The sequence below is a fragment of the Zalophus californianus genome, chromosome 2 (assembly GCF_009762305.2).
Source record: "Zalophus californianus isolate mZalCal1 chromosome 2, mZalCal1.pri.v2, whole genome shotgun sequence".
NCBI classification, from domain to species: domain Eukaryota; kingdom Metazoa; phylum Chordata; class Mammalia; order Carnivora; family Otariidae; genus Zalophus; species Zalophus californianus.
In genome coordinates, this window is record NC_045596.1 from 112,690,351 (window position 1) to 112,703,011 (window position 12,661).

The 12,661-nt window shown below is 34.3% G+C and overlaps 1 pseudogene across 1 annotated transcript; it reads left to right on the top strand.

The window, feature by feature from the left end:
- The first annotated feature begins 1,824 nt into the window (after positions 1 to 1,824).
- On the top strand, positions 1,825 to 5,300 carry LOC113925491 (annotated as a pseudogene). The gene is made up of 2 exons (XR_003520998.1): positions 1,825 to 1,893; positions 4,797 to 5,300. The product of XR_003520998.1 is annotated as an enkurin domain-containing protein 1-like (transcript).
- Positions 5,301 to 12,661: the final 7,361 nt, after the last annotated feature.

Here is a 12,661-nt window from a genome sequence, read left to right on the forward strand (position 1 = left end):
GTCAGCCCACTGAACGAATATGAGTTATTTTGACTTAATGTTTACTCTACAATATTTTTTTTTACTATTGATTTAACCAGCGTTTTTATAGCTTAATGTGTGTGTGTGTGCTCGCAGTATGCACGCATGCTCACATGTATGTTAAGGGGTTCCCTTAGTGTTTTCTGCCATATTGATTAGAAATTTAAATAATATTAAACATTTATTTAGGGTGCCTGCGTGGCTCAGTTGGTTAAGCGACTGCCTTCAGCTCAGGTCATGATCCTGGAGTCCCGGGATCAAATCCCACATTGGGTTCCCTACTCGGCGAGGGCCCTGCTTCTCCCTCTAACCCTCCCCGCTCTCATGTACTCTCTCTCTCTCTCATTCTCACTCTCTCAAAATAAATAAATCTTTAAAAAAAATAAAAATTTATTTAATGTTCTTCATAAGGACAACTAAGCAAATTCTGTCATCAAAAAATGTTTCCAGGGCATGAAAACATAGTTTAAACTTAGTTTTTTTTTATCAAATAAATTTATAGAATATTTTAGTGACTATTACAAAATACTAAAAATCCACTTCTTTGGCCCAAGATATGTGGAATTTATAAATTTTACATAAAGGGCAATGGATTGGGGTGCCTGGGTGGCTCAGTCGTTAAGCGTCTGCCTTCAGCTCAGGTCATGATCACAGGGTCCTGGGATCGAGCCCCGCATTGGGCTCCCTGCTCAGCGGAAGGCCGCTTCTCCCTCTCCCACTCCCCCTGCTTGTGTCCCCTCTCTTGCTCTCTCTCTCTCTCTCTCTCTCTGTCAAATAAATAAATAAAATATTAAAAAGAAAAAGGGCAATGGATTATGATGTGGACATGCCTAATTATGATGTAGCTCAAACCACTTGTTTGTCGTCCTATTGGCATAGGCCAATAGTTACTGAATCTAAACTTATCTAGGTCTTTGTATTTAGTCATATTTCTAGTGTTAGTTTAATCCTCTGTTTCCTAGTTTTTAATTCCTGTATTTGTGATATTCATGGCCATCGATCTTTTCCTATTATAATTTACTAGGAAACATTTTTAATTAGATATCCATGAACATAGGCTTAAAGTCACTGCCATTTTTTAATATATACAAATATATAGATATTGACATTTCATGAATTTTATGTAATGTTTTTACAGAAGGTGGTGGATATAGTTTTTAACTAAATATCCAAAAAGAATAACAAAAGAATATAGTTGAATACTTATGATTATTCAAAAATAGAATCATACTATATTTGAGTTAATCCTTAATATACCTCGAGGGTTAGCTGTAATTGGTCATTTAAATGTGAGATAATGAGACTTAGAGTTTTTAAAGAGTTTTCCCAAAGTCTCATAGTCAATAGCTAATAAATGGATGAGACTCTATTAAAATTCTGATCACTCTAAAAACAAACACTACATTCTCTTTCTTTTCTCTCTCTCTCTCCCTCTCTGTGTATTCTGACTAACATAAATAAGTATGAATTTATTTGCAATATTTAAGAAAGCTAATAGAACTGAGGAAAACCTAAAGTAACCAGGTCTCAGGAGACATAGGAAAAAATGGAAGACTAAAGCTTGCAGAAGCAGAAAACTGCCTTAGAGTCCATTAAAGGTGCTTCTGTTTTCAGTGCCTTGGCTCTTTCACTCAATCTTTGAATTCCCTGGAGAAAGCATTTGACCGGCCTTTGTTTGATAATCTGACCTTCTTTGAACCAATCGCCAAGGAGATATGATGCTTTAATTAATCAAGTCTGAGTGAACCTTGAAATTAATTTCATTAAAAAATAATAAACACACACACGAAAGGATAATGTGACATGAGAAAAGTCCCCAAGGAAATATCTAGTTCAAGACCAGAAGAAGCACAAGACATGTTAGATAATCAAGTAAGTTTTTGGAGGGATTGGCTTTTTCTTCTCCCTAATGTAGTGTTAGTCTTTTTCTTATGGATATATTATAAAAATCCCAAATATCATATTAAACATTTTCTTGTTATAAATGTCAATATTTTGTTATAAATATTCAAAACGTCTTTTTAACTTTGTTGTCTTCCTCCCTTGATGTGTTAAAGAAATTTAAAAACTTTTTCATTTAGGGGCGCCTGGGTGGCTCAGTTGGTTTAAGTACCAACTCTGGATTTCAGCTCAGGTCATGATCTCAGGGTCATGAGATTGAACTCTGAAATGGGCTCCACACTGGATATGAAGCCTGCATAAGATTCTCTCTCTCTCCCTTTGCCCCTTCCCGCTCGTGCTCTCTCTCTCCCTAAAATAAATAAATCTTAAAAAAAAACAAACCTTTTTCATTATTCAGACTTTTTAATTCATCTTTTTGTAGTTCCTGGAACATTTGTACTTTGAAAGAAATTCTCCTTCAACTGTCACATAAATATTAATGTGTAATTTATCCTAGTTTTTTTTGTTTTCATTTAACATATATTGTCAATTTTATTATAACGTAGATTTGTTTAAACATATAGTATGTGATAAAATTCTATCATTCTGAATACCTAATGAATTTTGACAGCACAATGTATTGAATAATCTTTTCATTCCAAAATGATTAGAAATATAAAATATACTTCATGAATTTCAAAGGCATACTAGAATGTGTTTTTAGTTTTTAAAAAATATTCTCCATTTATGTGACTTTAGTTAATTATGTAAACATGGGTATAAAGATAGGAAAATAACATGTGTTTCTTTTTATCTTGGAAAACATTTGTTCTCTGAATGTTCCTTTGTTGTATTGTGATAAATTATTATTGTACTAAGTTATTTTTTTCTGTAGGAAATGTCTCTAATCTCACCAGAGATATCAAGTATAATTATACTTAGATTTCTTTTCCCTAACTGGTTACTCTTTTTCATCTTGGTCATTGCTTGAACTGTTAGTTTCTCTCAAATGGCTAATGAATCTTGACTTTTTCATCAAAATTTATGTACAATAGATAGTGTGAATTTACTCATTTGGGCTGGTCTAGTTCACATGTAATAGTCAAACTGAGCAAGAACTTTGTGTATATTTTAGAGTACGTGGATTAGCAGGCATCACTTTATAGTGAAAAAGTAGTGGTAAGACATTTAGATTGTCCTGCTTGCTGTCATGTGAAAAAATAAGGAGAAATTTACTTCAGGATAACAATATCCATCTCAGAAATCCTAGTCCTGTGGAAAATCATTCAGTTCTTCAGTGAGCAATTCCGCTAACCTTGGGGAAAAGAATAAGCATTGACAAATATTCCCTTTCTAGTTAAAGAGAGGAGAGCAGATTGAGAGAGACAGTAAAGGGGGATCTGACCAGCCTCATTGTTCCAAAAACATTCCTTCAATTTATGCCCATGATGACCGTCCTTCATTTTCTTACTTTAAAAAATCTGATATAGTTATTTCAAATGTGACGTCCCTATAAACTCAACCAGAAAGACAAACTTTTACATATTCTGTAGCCTTCCTTGAAATTGTTCTTGGGGCACCTGGGTGGCTCAGATGGTTAAGCGTCTGCCTTCAGCTCAGGTCATGATCCTAGGGTCCTGGGATCGAGTCCCGCATCGGGCTCCCTGCTCCTTGGGAGCCTGCTTCTCCCTCTGCCTCTCTCTCTCTCTGTCTCTCATGAATAAATAAATAAAATCTTAAAAAAAAAAGGAAATTGTTCTTGAATATATACGTATATATTTATATATATATATGTATCTTTAGTCCTGATCTGGACTATGGAGCCCTTCATAGACCCATGAAGACCTCTGTTCACCTTATGGCCTTTTCAGATTCTTATTTATAAAAGAAAACTACTTTTAGATATCACTATTGCCATTTCAAAAGTATTTGCAGAGAGGGGAAATGCTCAGTTGGCAGTTTTGATCCTTATGATTTCTGTCTAGCCCCAGAGCAGAAATTACAAGGTCTTCTTTCATGATTGCTTGATTTTTTTTCTTTATTTACTTTTTCTTACTCAAAAGGATGAATATGGAAAATCAAATTTATAGTTGCAAGCTCAAATTTTCCCTTCTTTTCTTTTGCCCTCTTAAGGGAAAAAAAAATAAAGATCAGGTAAATAAGATATGATTGAATTAAATCTAGCTTGATTGACATAAGTCCAGGTAACCAGTACACACACACACACACACACACACACACACACACACGTATTTTAAATATAGACTTTGGAAACAAGGGATATATCATGGAGGGGTATACATATGTAAGTGTTGTACATATTTAAGTGTTGTGGGAATAGGCAATGACTAGAGAGACATAGGTCACCATTCTGGATACACTGTATAAAACTTTGTTAAAGAGTGACCCACCTTAGGGTCACCTAGGTGGCTCAGTCAGTTAAGTGTCTGCCTTCTGTTCAGGTCATGATCTCAGGGTCCTGGGATCAAGCCCGGTATCAGGCTCCCTGCTCGAAGGGGAGTCTGCTTCTCCCTTTTCCTCTGCTCCTCCCTCCAGATCATTCTCTCTCTCTCTCTTTCTCTCTCTCTCAAGTAAATAAATAAAATATTTAAGAAAAAAAAAATGAGCGACCCACCCTGAATGCAAACTGGTGCAGCCACTCTGGAAAACGGTATGGATGGTTCTCAAAAAGTTAAAAATAGAACTACCCTATGGTCCAGTAATTCTACTACTGGGTATTTACCCAAAGGATACAAAAATACTGATCAGAAGGGATACATGCACCCCAAAGTTTACAGCAGCATTATCAACAATAGCCAAATTATGGAAAGAATCCCAATAACCATTGACTGATGAATGGATACAGAAGAGATAGATAGATGATAGATAGATAGTGCCCTCGGAGGCACTCCCGCTCACTGCAGGTCCTGGCTCAAGTACTGGAGCAGCAGTAGCAAGCCCAAGCACACTACGATGCCACGCAGAAGGGCCACGTGCCCCATTACTTATTGGAACGCGGGGATCTGTGGCGGCGGGAGGCTGAGGCCCGCCAGCAGAGCCAGCCAGACCCTACCATGCCCCCTGGCCACACTCGCATGCCTGAGAACCAGAGGCTGGAGACACTGAGCAATCTGCTCCAGAGCCAGAGCCAGTTGCTACGTGAGCTGGTGCTGCTGCCTGCTGGGGCAGATTCACTCAGGGCGCAGGGCCACCGTGCTGAGCTGGATCGGAAGCTGGTACAAGTAGAGGAAGCCATCAGGATCTTTTCCCGCCCCAAGGTCTTTGTGAAGATGGATGCCTGAGCCCTTTTATGGGGGTAGTTATGGGGGTCCTCACTGAGAATCGCCACATAGTTGCAAAGGGCAAGATGAGGCCCCATCCTAGAATGGAGTCTGAAGACAGGAGCAGTGGGGTGGGCAGTTTCCCCAGAGCACTCTTCCCAGCCACTGGTGGCTGTAGAAGGGCAGCCCAGCCTCTTAACCTCTTTGTCAAAATTAAACCTTTTGTACACAGTGGGAAAAAAAAAAATAGGTAGACAGATAGATAATGGAATATTACTCAGCCATCAAAAATAATGAAATCTTGCCATTTGCAATAATGTGGATGGAACTTGAGTGTATTATGCAAAGTGAAGTAAGTCAGAGAAAGACAAATACTGTATGATTTCACTCATTTGTGGAATTTAAGAAACCAAACAGATGAATTAGGGGATAAAAAAAAGAGAGAGGCAAACCAGGAAACAGACTCTTAACTAGAGAGGACAAACTGAGGGTTGGTGGAGGGGAGGTGGGCAAAGGGATGGGCTAGCTAGGTGATGGGTATTAAGGAGGGCATTTATTGTGATGAACACTGAGTGTTGTATGTAAATGATGAATCACTAAATCGATACCTGAAACTAATATTATACTGTATGTTAACTAACTGGAATTTAAATAAAAATATGAAAAAGAAAAAAAAAGTGACCCACCCCTAAAATGCATTCTCAGTTCTCAATAACAGATTAGTAAACTGACAAAAGCTGTCATTTAAATAGCTAATTTAATTAACCAAACCTACCATTTCAACACAAGGCCCCCACCCTTTTTTTTTACTCCAACCGTACCAAACTACTTGTAAACTTCATGTTTCTGGGCTTTTGCATAAGCACCTCACACAGAAAGACAATTTAGCCATCTTACATCTGATTTAACTCATCCTAAAACTTCTGGAATGTCACCAAAATAAACCTCCATACAAAATGTACATAGGTTTCCATAACTTCTTTAAGGCATGCTGTCCAGTCATCTGGAGGTGCTTTTTTGTTGTTGTTGTTCCTCTGATTCGTACTCTCTTAGATAGAAAGTCCCATGAAGTCCCATGTTTAGATTGATTTTGCAGTCCCAGATCCTGTATGGCATTTCATACACCGTACTCTTCAATAAGTTTGCATTGAATAAATGCATCAGTTGTGCTGCTGTTATTTATTATTAATATCTATCTGTATCCATGTTTGCAGGTTCTTGCAGTCTATGTCACTTTCCTTGTTACCCCATGCACCTAATGCCTACATTTGTCAACCATGTGATAAATCCCTGGCTATACTAATGCTGCAACGTTAATCTGGCATTATTCTGCTTCTCTTTACCTCTTGTCTCAATGTTAGATTTTCACTTTGCCCAGCTACACATTAATAATTCTCAGAGCTTAGGGGAATTTGACCTTTGGCCATGGAACCACAGTTTTAATTACCTCACTTTTCACGTTAATGGTCTTCTGGGGACTGCTCAATGACCACAGAGCTACAAGGTCTTGCACTTTTCAGTTTGTATACTCATCTAAATTTATGAAACACCTTGGCTACCAAAATTAGAAATCAAAATGGCCACTGTAGTTACCAGTTTCTATAATACAAAAATATTGAAACAAAAAGCTTAAAGTGACAAATTAAAGACAGCTTCCATCCAACTCTTCCCACCTTCTTTCTCTTTAGAAATTGAAGCATATGCATATCCACTCACATAAACACACTCCCTTTCCTATTCTGCATTTTGAATAAAGAAGTAATAGGAATGAGTTATGTGTGTTTGTCTATGTGCATTCATTGTTGCTACTGTTTAATGACAAAAGGAAATGTGCCCTGAAGAAGAGTAATGGACTCATTCTGACTGCCACACCTCTCTTATCTCCCTGAAATTTGGTTCGATCATCCCACTCTTCTTTGTTATAAGCAAGGTGCGAAATGTTATTTATCAAACTATTGATAATAATGCAAGTATCAAAAGCCTTTTAACTCTTTCTTTTAATAATGAATCTATGTTAGAGTAACATTATTAGTTTTATAAAATGAAGTTGGGTGACAGTTAGTGTATTTTAGTGGTTATGTGCATTGGTAAGAAGTCAAATAGCTAACTCAAATGTTGACTTTTATGCTCAAATGTGTATACTTGTGAAATTTTCCTAAATTCTACCTCTGTTTCTTCATCTGACAAACTCAGATGACTATAATAGCAATCTTTACACAGGATAACCCTAGGGAAACATGAAGTCATTTCAAGAGAAACTCAGTCAAGAATTGTCACAAAGAAAGCAATTTCTAGATGCTGACCCCCAGAGGTACTCTTTTATAAAATTGATTTGACTGAAAAAAATTCTTATGATTAAGGCCTCCTATGGATTGTCCTTGCTCATCTCTGCTTTCACAATGTTCTCTCTTCCATGTTAGAAGAGAAATTCATACTCCTCACTCATGTGGAATGTTACCATATTGCATTTTCCCAGGTGCAAAAACCTGAGGTCATTAAAAGAGATGGGGAAATACCTATGTTTCCTTTAAGTAAGGCACCATATCTGGCCTAATTTATTCTCATTAAGAGATGCATTTAGAATAAAATTTACTTGTGTTAAATAATCATTTACAAATTTCTAATCTGGGTATACATGTTTGAGTAATTACATACTAATTGTTATTATTAAGCTAAATCTGGTAGGAAATTCTTTATTTCACTGAAAATTCGACATTAATTGTAATTTAAGTATATGTTTGTGTTTCAGAGAAGTATGGTATAGTGGTTGATAAGACTTTCAGTCATAATAGAATGGAGTTAAATTTTGTGGGAAAAAGTGGAAACATGATTAAAGGGAAAGTGAAAACATACAATGTCAATTGTTAATGAAGAGCTTTTTTATTTTAAATGAGTGGTGATTTGCATCAGTTTGCTATGGTGTTTACATGTCACTGGATATATTTTTAAAAATTGATGTCAGTATCTAATATGCTCATAATTTTGCTGTTTTGGTTACATGATATAATGCATATAAAGCAAATGACACAGACCTTAGCACTTATTAATGCCCACATATGTTTATTATTTTTTTTAAGATTTATTTGTTTATTTCAGTGAGACAGAATGCAGGGGGTAAGGACAGCGGGAGAAGGAGAAACTCAAGCAGACTCTGTACTAAGCCTGGAGCCCAACGTGGGACTCAATTTCATGACCCTGAAATCAGACCCTAACTGAAACCAAGAGTTGAATGCTGAACCGACTGTGCCACCCAGGAGCTCCTGTTTACTTTTTTTTTTTTTTTTCAAACAGTAAACTAAAATATATATATAATTAATTTTAGAAAATAAAATAACATGATGTTAAAAAGGACATATTTAAGTGCCATCTAATAATATCATAAAATACATAGAAGTTTCTTCCTTTAGTTAGTTGGACATGTTTTAGAAATTCCATGAATTGCATATATTTAAGAATGATATTCAGCTTCAAAATATGACACTAATCATGCCTATTTTATAACTTTTGATCATAAAATTATCAATATTCTGGCAAAATGTATGTTTCAGTCTACACAACTTCATTTAACTTATGCGTCTTAAGTATAGCTCTGTTTCCTTGAACAACTTGTCCTCCTCAACTCTTTCCATTAGTTTCAGGTGAAGCTGTCTATTACAGAGCACAGGGATGGGCCTATGTCCTCTGTTTTGCACAGAGCTATGCTAATCAGTGTCTTTATATTTTTAGGTCAAGGATATAAAAATGATCCAAGCCATATTTATACAAAGTTTTCCCTAGGATTTTTAAAGTAGGTCTAGTGAGAATATGTTCTTTTCTTGTTGGTGGTGCAGTAATTAAAGAACAAATTTCAGAGGGATTCTGAATATGCACCAGGGGAAAGTCAAAAAGCAAAGCTGGATGATGATGGCAAGGGATTGAAATACAAAGAAATTGAGTGAGAGGGACAGGCAGAAATCAGAATAGCCTTGGTAAAATAAGGAATTTCATATAAATGACTTATAATTATGAACACAAAAAAAGATTAGTAACATTCTATCCTCATCGTAAGATCTTGTTTGTTTTAGATACTATCATGTGCTTTGTGTTGGGAGTCAGAAGGATTTGGTTCCATCGTTGGTCAAAACTGACTTGATTTCTGACAGAGGGAAACCTGTTCCAAAAAAGGAAATGTAACAGTAACGCAATAGTGAAATCAATAGTAGATATTCTGAATATTTTACCCTCTAGAACATCATGCCTTACAATTTACTCACCTTTGAAACATGAACATAGCATACAAGAAATAATATTAAACAAGATGAATTGATAATTTAGCAATCTGCTCCTTGAATCTGTACTCAATCATTGAATCTGTATTCAAATAATTAACCAATTGCACTATTTATTTAAATTAATTCATAAGAATAGTATATTTTACTTAATAAATAGAAACTATCAATGGATCATAGGTAAGTGCTATTATTTCCTGAATGATCAGAATAACATTTTCCATATTTTAATTTATAATACAAAGAGAGTAGTATACAAATCAAAAACCATAAAAAATATATGTGAGATGCTGAAATTATTACATTAATAGCCATAAGTCCATGTCAGTTTGAAAATCCTACTCATGAATTGAGAGCAAATGATATTTCTAAATCTTAACTTGAAATTCCACAATATATGGAAATATGGTCTATGTGGAAATAAAGACCAAACTAGCCTTGGTCAGAATATTCATTCAAATAGAATAGAATTATAAAATAGAATCTATTCCACAGTGAAAGAAGTTGATTGAAATATTTAGCCTCTATGAGTCAGAATATATTAAGGAAACTAAACCAGTGGCTAAGGATACTTAAATATGTAGGGTACTTAAGTGGAGGAGTGAGTAAAAGTGTTGTTGTTTACTTATCCATCAATGCCACTTAACTACAAAGAGCCCAAGAGCTTTGAAATTTGCTACATTTGTATCTGTCAACTTTAGAGACTACATAATCGGATTAGCAATTAAGGGAGTCTAAAAGAAATGAAAAGTGTACCAACAACCCAACATGACTAGATTGTTTTATAATATCCATTTGTACTGTAAATTCATATAGTATATCTGGTAAATTTACTACTCAAGTTTGTAACTAAAAAATATTGGCCTTTTAAACAGTCTCATTCTCAGACTTAATTATGCCTATAATTTTAATCTTTTGTACTGTAGATTAACAATAAATGTTTTCTAATTTTTTTAGATAGTCCTTATAAGAGTTTTTGAAACTATCGCTAAGAAATTAAATACAGGGTTGATTGGGTGGCTCAGCTGGTTAAGAGTCTGCCTTCGGCTCAGGTCATGATCCTATGGTCCCGGAACTGAGCCCTACATCAGGCTCCCTGCTCAGTGGAGAGCCTGCTTCTCCCTCTACCTCTGCTGCTCCCCCTGCTTGTGCACACCCTCTCTCTTTCTGTCAAATAAATAAACAATATCTTAAAAAAGGAAATTAAATACAATAAGAGAGACACCCATGTAACTGAAGTTATTTAAGAGAAATATCATTCAGAAACTAAATTATATGTGGGTCCACATGTTTTGAATTATTAAGTACTAATAGTTAAGTCTGAATCTGCTCAGTTATCACATTTATATAATGAGACTTTTTAAATGACACTTTCAAAGAAAATGACTTATGTTTTTTGGGGGTAGTAAAATTGAGGTATATAAATATTGATTTTTATAAATAACTAAGGATATTATAAAGATAATAACATTATTACTGATGTAGTATGTAAATAATGCCACTGTTCTAGTTTCTTATTTTAAAGCACTATATTTGATTCTAAATTTTATTTACTTAAAAATTAAAAAATATTACTGTTTTAAAATTGATCATATTTTTATAATATTTCCTTTTTGACATTTTTCTTAGAAACAAGTGTGAATTTATTACACCACATTGTATTTAATAACATTTACTATAAATGTTTTCCTATATGATTATTTTAAACACAATACTTTCTTTAAGCAAACAAAACTACCCAATAAATGAAGAACACCAATGATTTTAATTGTTGCCCGCGGAGGGGAGCTATGATCTGACTAATCTAATTGACTAAAATAGAAGTTGTCCTAACTACACTATACTTACAAACCTTGGACTAATCTGGCATTCAGAAGGAAATCATCATCTCAATTGTTAAGAGAGAACAATAACAAATGTCTCTTTTCTGAGATCAAATGTGGCAAAATATTTCACAATTTGAATAAACTAGCCTTAAGTTTGCTGTTAACATATTCTTCAAACCTCTCTAATTATCTGGATATTGTCTCAGTGAACTTCACCAATAAGACTTGTTGCAGAATGTTTAGCAGACACCAAGAAAGGCATATGGGGAAAAAATAACAATTTGGCCAAATTTTCATTTGAAATTGAAATTTGTCATCTGTCAACTAAGCATGACCAAATAAAAAGAAATCTGTCAAATTGGAAAAGTTAAACTTAAAGAATGACCATTAACTAGAAAGATTATGAATATATAGATTGGTAGATTGTTGTGGTTATTTCAAAGTAGAATGACACAAAATGAAAAATAAATATAGGTTAGAAATCTGACTTCCAATATATAGGACAGCTTAATCATAAGACAAATAATTTAATAACCAACTTCTACAGTGCCTCTACAGTGAATTGTTTTGTGACTCAAAATAGATTATTAAAAGCACACTAATCTAGAGGATAATTTTTCTCCTTTACCACCATTGCAAATCCAGGTGAATGAAATTCTTTTTCTGAACAGAATCAATTTCAACAAAGAACAGGCAACTTACTATATGGATGAAAACTAAAATTGCTGATCAAGTAAGAAAATTTATAACTACAATCCCTATGCTATTAGGAATAGGCTGAAATGTGAAATAAAATATGTTGGGTTTTCCTGATTAAGTGGAAACAATGAATAAGAATGCTTTACTTTCTTTTTACCCTTTTAAAAGAGTTTTTCCAAAAATTTGTAGAAGACATGGAAGTTGCTGAAGAACATTATTACAATCTTTACAAGTTTTATTCTAAAATTGTAATACTAATATGGGACAGTGTTTCTTAAAAAGGATGATTTAAAATATATAATTATATTTAACCTAAAGCAAATGTTTAGACTATGTGTTTTTACTGGTAATAACATGAAGTATTTAGGATTTGAATCACATTTTTAAATATTGGCTACCTATAACAAAACATTTGCCATTTTTATATTATCTCTTATAATGAAGTTCAAATACTCATATGGTATTGTTTTTCGTAATATTCCATATCATTTTGCTTAAAAATACAATCTCCTTAATATAATACCTGGTACAACAATGTGAGATAGAGAAAAAATATTAATAAAAGAAACAATAGAGGAGAAATTCAGCATTGCTAAAGAAACATTTATTTTTAGAACTTGATCGACAAGTAATCTTCCCCTATATGGAAGAATTGATTACCATAAGAGTGTAAGAATTAAATCAA